Below are 9,317 nucleotides of genomic sequence, written 5' to 3'. Positions count from 1 at the left end.
TTCACCCAGATTTTCAATAAATCTAAAAAAAATAGTAAAAAAATTTCAAAAAATGTAAAATTTGGTCTCCAAGCACATATTAATATGGAGAATAAGATAAACGGTTTGGATCGGTCATTTGAACTTTGAATCGATGATTTATGATCCAATGCACAAGGGTGCATATGCATTGCAATGCACCATAGACCATCTCTCAGTATATATAATTTAAGAGCTGTGCGTTTTGAACCATATCGAGGAATAGGCAGAGGTAACTTTTGAAATTTTTAAGAGCTGTGCGTTTTGAACCATATCGAGGAATAAGCAGAGGTAACTTTTGAAATTTTTAAGAGCTGTGCGTTTGTCCCATGCATAGACTGAGAGCTGTGCGTTTTGAACCATCTATCCGGGTTTTTAAGAGCTGTGCGTTTAATCACAAAATATCGAGGAATAGGCAGAGGTGCAAGGCCCGCATAGTCGGCCTATGTGTAAGCCTTCTATAATTAATACATGACGTTTGAAATAGGTATCGTTTTCAAAACCATTTCTTTCGATCGGCCCAAAATTATGGGCCGTAAACTTCTGGTTTGGGAAAAATAAGTTGATGATCCCTTGCAAAATGCAAGCCCGCTATGGAGCCGGGAGCTGTTCAATTCGCATTAAGATTCGTACAAATATTTTTAAAATTTGCATGTGTCAAGTGCACACACATTTCAACACAGATTAAACGATTCTTATTAGACATTTGACCGAATTTGATCAAATGTCTATCAGACTGCCCCTTATTCCGTTCGAATAGCTGAATGACAAACAACTGAATTGGATGGCGCTCATCCCATGCTGGATATTGTCCCAAATTTCAATCATACAAAATATCTAATTTGAGAAATCCTCGTTATTATTTTCTCTAATAATAAATTACACCAATGTCAACTTTGTACTTTTTTATTCTTTTTTTTGCCTAGAAGTATGCCAAAGTTACTGAAGACTGCATCTTTACAAAATCACTATCTAATTTATTGCTCAGCAACTGCAAATGTAAAGAGATAAAAAGATATATGTTCATTAGAAATTCCATGTTGCACAAAGGATCATTAGAAAAGGAAATAAAAAGAAAGGAACTGTTACTTCCCCTGCACATTTTTTATCATTTTTCTTTTAAGATTTTGATTGTTGTTAATTATTTTGTATACCTGAGTGCACGTTGACAAGAAGCTGCAAAGACGACTTATAATTGCAATTATTTCCATGACAACGCTGAAATGTCTGTCATATATTATTTTACAAAAAAAAAAATGCAAAATCAACATTGACAAAGTTACATTGCAAGAAGGAATACAGTGGTTAGCAGGCTTCTACCAGTTGCTGAACTTCAGCATGAAGTGACACAACACACTTTTTGACAAGAATTGGTACTTATAAATCAAACTTAAGAGCAGGAAAATATAAAATATTATGGCTAATGAAATTAAGCCAAAAAATAGAAATAAAAAAAAAAGAAAAAGGAAAAAGAAATGAGCCTTTATCAAATAGCTTCACACAACAATTGAAATAATAACCTTTAAGACACACCAGGTATAAGAAGAGAAGCAAACAATGAGCAGAGTGGACCCACCTAGGCGGTGTTAGATCCAACTGCAGTAAATATATGTGTGTGCATATTATTGTTACAACATCAAATGATATTTACTATATAAATGGTACAACCACCTTTTTTTTATTATATTCCTAAAGGAGAGTCAATTACAACAATTTTAATTTCAATTAACCCCAGTGTGTCCCCATTACCTTGTTAATTGAATTCAATCAAAATGGTAAAATCATCTTTGCTTATTATGATCCAAAAGGAGACTCCATTACAACCAATTTAACTTCAATTAACCCTAGTGTACGTGCCCCCCATTACCTTATTAATTGAAATATTAACTAAAATTATGGCAGCAACTTTGCTAATTTTAAAAATAGTTACAAATAACTATTAGTTCATTACTTTATGGGTGATTGCCTTGATGCTGGTAGGAAGATGAGTACAAAAGGAGAAGGAAAGGAGAAGACAATGCATATTTTACCACCTCTCGATATAATAACTGTCATGGTAAATAATATTAGTGATCTTATAATTTTGAAATTAATAGGTTTTATTTAGAGATGAATTTAATTAACTATCCTTCTGCATTGGCAAGGCCATTCCTTGAGTAGCTTTTGTATTGCAAGTTTGTAGTCCATTCTCTCATTCAGAAACAATCATTTTCTGAACTGAAAAATAATTGGACTTCAAGTGTAATAATAATAAGCAAATTGAAAGATTGAGTTACTTTGCGAATATTTGGTTATCTCAATCGATGCTTTTCACTCATCAAAAAATCTCAATCAATGCATTTCACTCATCAGAAAAGATCAATTCAATCAATTCAACATCTCAATAGATGCATTTCACTTATCACAATAGATTATCTCAATCAATTCAACATTTCAAGAAACATGGACGAATTTGACGGATTCATCAGAACAAAACATTTCAAAAGACATCAATGCATCACACAGAAACATATCAGTCAGTTAAAATAATAAGATTTGAGGATACTTACCACGATTGGCATTGGCATGGGAGCACTGATTGTTGATTTCTGTCTTTTCTCTATTCACGGTGCTTTGTTGATTCCGACGGCCCCTGCCATAAAACACAAATCAACGAACAAACCTAGAAATCTATTAATTTCAAAGTACATACCTGATACTCCGAGGAAGGCAGAGGAAGGGCACAACTGGAGGATAGGAGAGAAAGGAAAGCGGAGGAAGGGCACCGTTAGAGGACAGGAGAGAAGCGGAGAAAAGAATGGCGATAGGAAACGCAGAGAAGAGGAGATGCGTGTGAAAAGGGAAACCAAAGAAAGGTAAATAGAGAGACGGAGAATTTAGGGAGAGAGGCGGAGGAGTGAAGATGCTGAGAATTTAGGAGTTCAGAAGAGAGGAGGAAGATATGGATAACACGTGTCGACCGGGAAGATTTAGATTGATTGACATCCGTTGGATGTAAATCAGATGGTTGGGAAGGGAACAGACAGCAAAGAACAGTGCAAATCCTAACGGTCGATCTGAACCGTTCATCTTGTTCTTCATATTAATATGTATTTGGAGACCAAATTTTACATTTTTTGGAATTTTTTTACTGTTTATTTAGATTTATTGAAAATCGCTGTTTTTTTATGGTCCAGATTTCCTGAAAACAGCGATTTTCAATAAATCTAAAGAAATAGTAAAAAATTTCAAAAAATGTAAAATTTGGTCCCCAAACACATATTAATATGGAGAACAAGATAAATGGTTCGGATCGACCGTTAGGATTTTGAAAAGTCTAAATTCAAGCCATTGCACGGAGGAGCTCTATGCTATGCATAGCATGCTAGCATATTCCTATATAAAATAGATATCCTCCCATATACCTAATTGAGAAAAATTAGCAACGGGCGACCACATTAATCCCAGTCGGATCAAACTCATTTCAAAATTCATGTTATGATGTTAAAAGAATGGTCTACATTTTAGAAACTCTAAACTTAAAAAGTGGTTACAGTTATTTGGAAATTTATTAGAAACTATACATAAAAGTTTTTTACTAAGAAATTGTTTATAAACTCCGCAGTGATAAAATAATTAACTCAAATAATTTCTCTTTTTAAATTTATTTAATTTATTGCTGATATAATTTTCGAATACCTATTAATTCTTTTCTCAAACATATTTAAAGCATGACATTATAGTACATAATTTAAGAAAATTGACCGGTGATGACGAGATGTGCCGAAAGTTTAATTTGTTAGGTGATTATCACCATCAGATTAGGGAAGTGCAAAATTGTGCAGAGATAATTTTAATTTTAATTTTAATTTACCTGGTGCAACATATATTACAGTCCTTAATTATCCTTTTGTTATTATTAAGTAATCAAATAAACATTGTAATAAGATGCATGATATATATACTGATTAATTCCACATTCCTTCCTTACACAGTTTTAACTAAGCATTAAGATTATCAAATGTGAATAACAAATTATGTCAATAAATTGAATATCAAAGCATTCATCATGAATAGTAAAACAAAAAAATAAAAGTAAATAATGAACATCACTCAGCATGAATAAGCTTCTTTTTTTTTTTTGAAAAACTTGACGGTGATTGTCAAGTGTACAAGAAAATAAAATGAAATTCATCTTATTCACATTAAATGTCCCGGTGAAAAACCATCCGAAATTCAGCAAAAATTAAAAAATTGATTATAAAATATTAACTGGTCAAAGGAAATACATTAACCACTCAGAATATTGACTAATAATCTAATATTCAAATATCTCTATCTTATGTTTATTCTATTATAATAATACGCATTTCAATAAAACCGATCATCTATAAAGTAGAACTAAAATGTTCTTAGCTCACCAAATTCTGTGCGAGTTTAACCTTTAAATTCTATGGAATTGATCTTAAATATCAAATCTAAACAGTTAAACCGTTGAAATCGATATACTTCAAAATAATATATTTATATGTGAAATTTGTAACTTTCGAACTAATTTAGTTTAAAATGAAGTGATAAAAAGTTAATGAAGAATGAACACATTAAAATTAACTTGTATATATATATATATATATATATTTTTACTTTATGATCTTATACTAAACTAAGTCAAAAATTTATAAATTTGACATGTAAATGCAAAATTTGTAAAATAGATCGATTTTAACAATTTAAATTTATTATTTAAAATTCTTCCAATAAATTTTAGAGTTAAGCTCTTAAAAAAAACTTGATAAATTATATCATAACACTCTTATCTACAAAATAATATTTATTCAAAAGAAGAGCTTTGTGAGCTGAATAATACGCCAAATTATAGTATTTATGAGAAGTACGAGGACCTTCGCGTAAGATTGTGTAGGAATATCCGAATACGGGGAACAAAACACCCAAGACTTCGTAATCAATGACACATGGTTAACGACCGCCGTTTGTTTGTTTGGTGCAATGAAAAAGAACCAATAGACTATATCCACATCATCCGTAAATAAATTGTAGAAATTAATAAGTGAATGTGGCTTTTTCTGGTAAACCAGGGGCTGACAAAGATAAGAAAAAAAAAATACATGGGCGGTCATAAATCATAGATTCATAGTACATGAATTTTTCGCATAGGTCCTTCATTACAACTATCTTTTAATTTTAATTTTATATGTAAATATTTGTTTCACAAATTTAATAGTAGATAATTCTTGATTAAGGTTGTATCTTTATTTCAGCAACAATTAGTAGAGAAATGATAGTGGCAAATAAAATAACTATGTAGTAATTCCCTAAAAATCAAACAAATTAATGTATTTAACACGCGTTAAATGCATATTTTATTGTTACATGTTTGCTAAAGAATACTATTGCCAAAAAATATATTATTTTTCACAAAATAAATTCAGTATATATAATTCTGAATTAATTTAGTCTAAACTTTTCATGTTTAGTATCGGTTGAAAATATACTTGAGAGTTGAAAATTGCATTTTTATGTAAGATAAATGAATTATACTTCATGATACCTCTGAGTTTAAAATTTATCGGATTAGCTCGAATAATGCAAACTGTTCAAACCAATTTTTTTTTTAATTTATAATCATTTAAATGAATTTGGTCTAAACTTTTCATTCTTATCCAATCCCAGCCCTCCGATTATAATCATACGCATGTAAGGTAGTCCGTCGCGCTAGCATTGCCATATTTGGTGAGCATATCTCGGAAGCAAAGCCTTGTAATATCCTAAAAACAGAAGGTCTGTTATGGAAAATTATCCCTAGCACATCTTCTTCTTCTTCTTCTTCCCTACCTGCCATGTCTACTAACCCCATCTCTCTCAAAATATCTCACCGCCAAATTACGGTGATGGCCTCCCCGTTACAACCTCCACCCGATCTCCTCCCCTCTCCGCCGCCATGTCAGCCCAAAGTCAAGCCCAAAACCTCCGACTCAGTCTCTAGCGGAGAGCGCATCCTCTCTTTTGTAATTCGAGCAATCGTCATGGCGACGGCGATCCCTCTCTTATTCCTTTTCGCCAGTATCGCTGCCATCCTCCTCCTCCATCTCTGGCTCGCCGGAGCCGCTCTCCGACGCCATCGAAACCCCAGCACCAACTTCAATCCTAATCCTATCAGTATACCGAACCCCTTAGATCTGACACCGACTCTCTCTCCGGCGCAGCTCAGACGGATCCCGTTTTTCATTTGGAGGTGGCCGTGGCCGAAGGAGCAGTGCTGTGCTGTTTGCCTCGAGAAGGTGCAAAGAGGGGAAAAGTATAGGAGCCTTCCAGCTTGTGCTCATGTCTTTCACAAGGCGTGCGTTGATAAGTGGCTTCTGAGGTGTCCCAAGTGCCCCCTTTGTCGAGAAGTTGTTTGGCCAGTGGGATAGCTGTGAATTGATATGATCTTCTTTAGCTGTGACTAGTGAGTTTACTGTCTTATTCCTCTCTCTCTCTGGGTTTAGTTAATCTAGTGGGATAGCGTGCGTTGATAAATTCTATTGTGGTGATTGTTTATTTCTCTCGAGTCAATCTCAAAGTGAAGCCAGTACCAATTGAGCACACATTTTCATATTTAAATATAACCAATTATGTGTAAGTTCCGAATAATGCGGAGTGTAATTAGTTTAGAAGAGGTTAGCAAATATTTATATTCATAGTTGAACTGGATGACAGCCATGGTTTCTACTTATGTAACTTGCTTTGAAAGGAATATATAGATGTATATTACATAGGAATAACTTCTGGTAGCATACCAGGTAAACACCAGTTTAAGGGGAACAATTTTAAGTAGTAGTCTTCCAATTATAGTTTGATTTAGATGAGCGAAAATAGCTAGGTCACTGAGTTGCTCAAATCAAAACAAATGAAAGCATTTCTTGGCCCTCCTCTCCACAGCGGGCTATGATATGTCCGTAATATGGGAATTTGATTAATCGTGTGTTTTAAATACATTACGTGCTATCCTTTTTCCCAAATTGTGGTTTTGGTAAGTATTTTCCTTGTTTCATCCGTCTGTATATCTTTGCGGGGTACTTTGAAGACTTGGAGGCTTCAGTTGCAGAATTTTGACCTGTTACAGCAATACCAGTGTCGAGCACCATGTAGAAAATCTGTGTCATGAAAGTAATTTGACCTTGTATTGTTAATTTTTACCTTTAATTTAATTGCAGAGAAAATCAATGTTAGAAATAAAAAATGTAAGTTGGCCCTTGTTAGGTATTGTTCTTTTAACTTCATGTACCACCTGTCACTTACTTTGTTCTCTCTTTTTTTATTTATATTTTGTAGGATAACTACCTAGTTATTTTCCAAGAAGAAGCTATGGATTAGCTGGAGTCCTACATTCACTTTCCAAGAGCTATTTGATTGAAATGTGGGACAGTGATGGCTTCTCCCAGCTCAAGATCTTCACCATTGTACATTCATCTTTACTAGTTTGTTGTTTTAGAAAAAAAAGAATGAACATATTCTCCATTAGTGTAAATTATTGTTACAAAAGTATTTTTACTAAGATTGTGCTTGTGAGCATCTATCCTCAACTGACAAGCATAGGCCTGAATCCAACTATTGGTATATGGGGAACAGAGCTGAACCTGTTAACTGATCGATAACATGCTGGACTGTTGAATTGTTTCCATGTGTGCACAGGCATTGAATATGGTATGCTGGTCATGCTTGTTATGCAGTGATTGAAGTGGTATATTGATTAGGTTTCTTGATGAGATTGGGTTAGTGTGTTATGATTTGGGCTTCAGTTGGCTTCCAAAGCCTATTTCCTTTCATGGAAAATTGGAAATACATAGGGTCATAGGGTTGTTTGTTCACTGTTGTTATGTTTGGGTTTGAAATAATTACATTGCATCGACTGATGTCTTCAATTTCTGCACTTCAAATCAGCTTCCAGCACTTCGATGGTTATTATCCTAGGAATATGTGCAAAATCTGTGGGGGCATATTTGCAATATTGTATCAGAAATGAATTCATTAACCAATAATTTTCTTATGTGTAAAGTATTTCCTCCAATTGGTCTATAGTTAGGCCTTTTAACTTCCTTGAAAGACAAACAAAAGATAATATCCCACCAGTTGATTTTGTGTCAAGCTTTTGGGTCAATTATGTTATCTTCAATTCTTCATGATGTATTTACTAACTAGCAAGACAGAAATACTCCTCTCAACAGCAGTATAAGATATACTTGTCAGATTCTCTCACTAGAACAAAAAAAGAAAACAAAGATATGTAGCTGTTAGATAAAATAATCAAATTATCCATTGGATAAGTATCTATACTTCAAACAAAATAGAAAGTCCCGGCAGCTTGGTATATTAAAAGCGGAAAAAAAAATCAGATGTTATTCCAATAGCAGCCGTTCAGATTTTGTCGTGTGCGAATCTCAACAAAGTTGAACGGCTACCACTGGAATAACAGGAACAAAAATCAAATATTATCTTCAATTCAAATCAATATAGTGATGAACAAAGAGTGCATATTATTAGTGAGAATAATGAGGTAATCAACTTTTGGTTGAATTAGAGTAGAATAGCATGCTAACTCAGAAAAGATAAACAAAGAATAGTCCATTTTTGCTAATCGAAACACATCCAAACGTAGAATAGTAGTTCGGAATAGTTGATGACCTGGTTAGCACTATTCTTTGCCTCATAGGGGGCCCTTGTACTTGGAAAGATAACTCGGCTGGTTTCCTTGATTTGTTTGGCAAACATTGTTATCCCTACTGATGTGGATTGATTTGGGGGTGAGAATCTGCTGTGATCCTGTAGGATCGTGCGATTCCAATTTTAATCCTTTATTTATTACAGTGTGGGAATCTTAAAAAGAGAGAGTTTTTGTGCACGAATCTCAAAAAATATAAACGGCTGAGATTAGAATCGCAGCAGATTTATTTCCTTGATTTGGTCTCTCATGTTGACAGATACCTTTCTCTAAATCTTGCCTAGCATTCTAGAACTTATTTGCCCGTTTCTTCCTATTCATACCGCGTCTCCTTTAATTTCCTTCCTGCAGACTCACCTTTAACTAATTAAGCATCTGTTCTAGCTCCTAATTCCTTGAAATCAATATGATCCACAACCTCTCTAATTGACTGGGTCACTGGAGGAGACCGTGGATTTGTAATGAAGTCAGGTCTAACGGTCAATACATTTTTCTGATGATGGTGAAAAGTCATAGATGCATTTATTTTATTTGTTGGGTCCATCCTTGAAAATTGTTGAGAGATCATGTTAGAGAAGTTATTTCATGACTAAACTGGTTC

General features: G+C 33.9%; 2 long non-coding RNA genes across 3 annotated transcripts; one reads left to right on the top strand and one right to left on the bottom strand.

Moving 5' to 3' along the window:
* Positions 1 to 786: 786 nt before the first annotated feature.
* LOC144558451 (uncharacterized) lies at positions 787 to 3,028 on the bottom strand. 2 transcript variants are annotated; one of them, XR_013512917.1, is made up of 5 exons: positions 2,711 to 3,028; positions 2,568 to 2,650; positions 1,552 to 2,235; positions 1,173 to 1,236; positions 787 to 1,009 (listed from the first exon to the last, which is right to left on the bottom strand). It is a non-coding gene; the product is annotated as an uncharacterized LOC144558451 (long non-coding RNA). The 2 variants fall into 2 exon arrangements; XR_013512916.1 differs by having other exon boundaries at positions 1,173 to 2,235.
* A 2,791-nt stretch (positions 3,029 to 5,819) lies between these two features.
* Positions 5,820 to 7,569, top strand: LOC144558480 (uncharacterized). The gene is made up of 2 exons (XR_013512925.1): positions 5,820 to 6,463; positions 7,330 to 7,569. It is a non-coding gene; the product is annotated as an uncharacterized LOC144558480 (long non-coding RNA).
* Positions 7,570 to 9,317: the final 1,748 nt, after the last annotated feature.

Source organism: Carex rostrata, chromosome 8 (assembly GCF_964058835.1).
Source record: "Carex rostrata chromosome 8, lpCarRost1.2, whole genome shotgun sequence".
Taxonomy (NCBI): domain Eukaryota; kingdom Viridiplantae; phylum Streptophyta; class Magnoliopsida; order Poales; family Cyperaceae; genus Carex; species Carex rostrata.
Note: the sequence above shows the minus strand (reverse complement) of the source record. Positions and strands in the feature narration are given on the sequence as shown.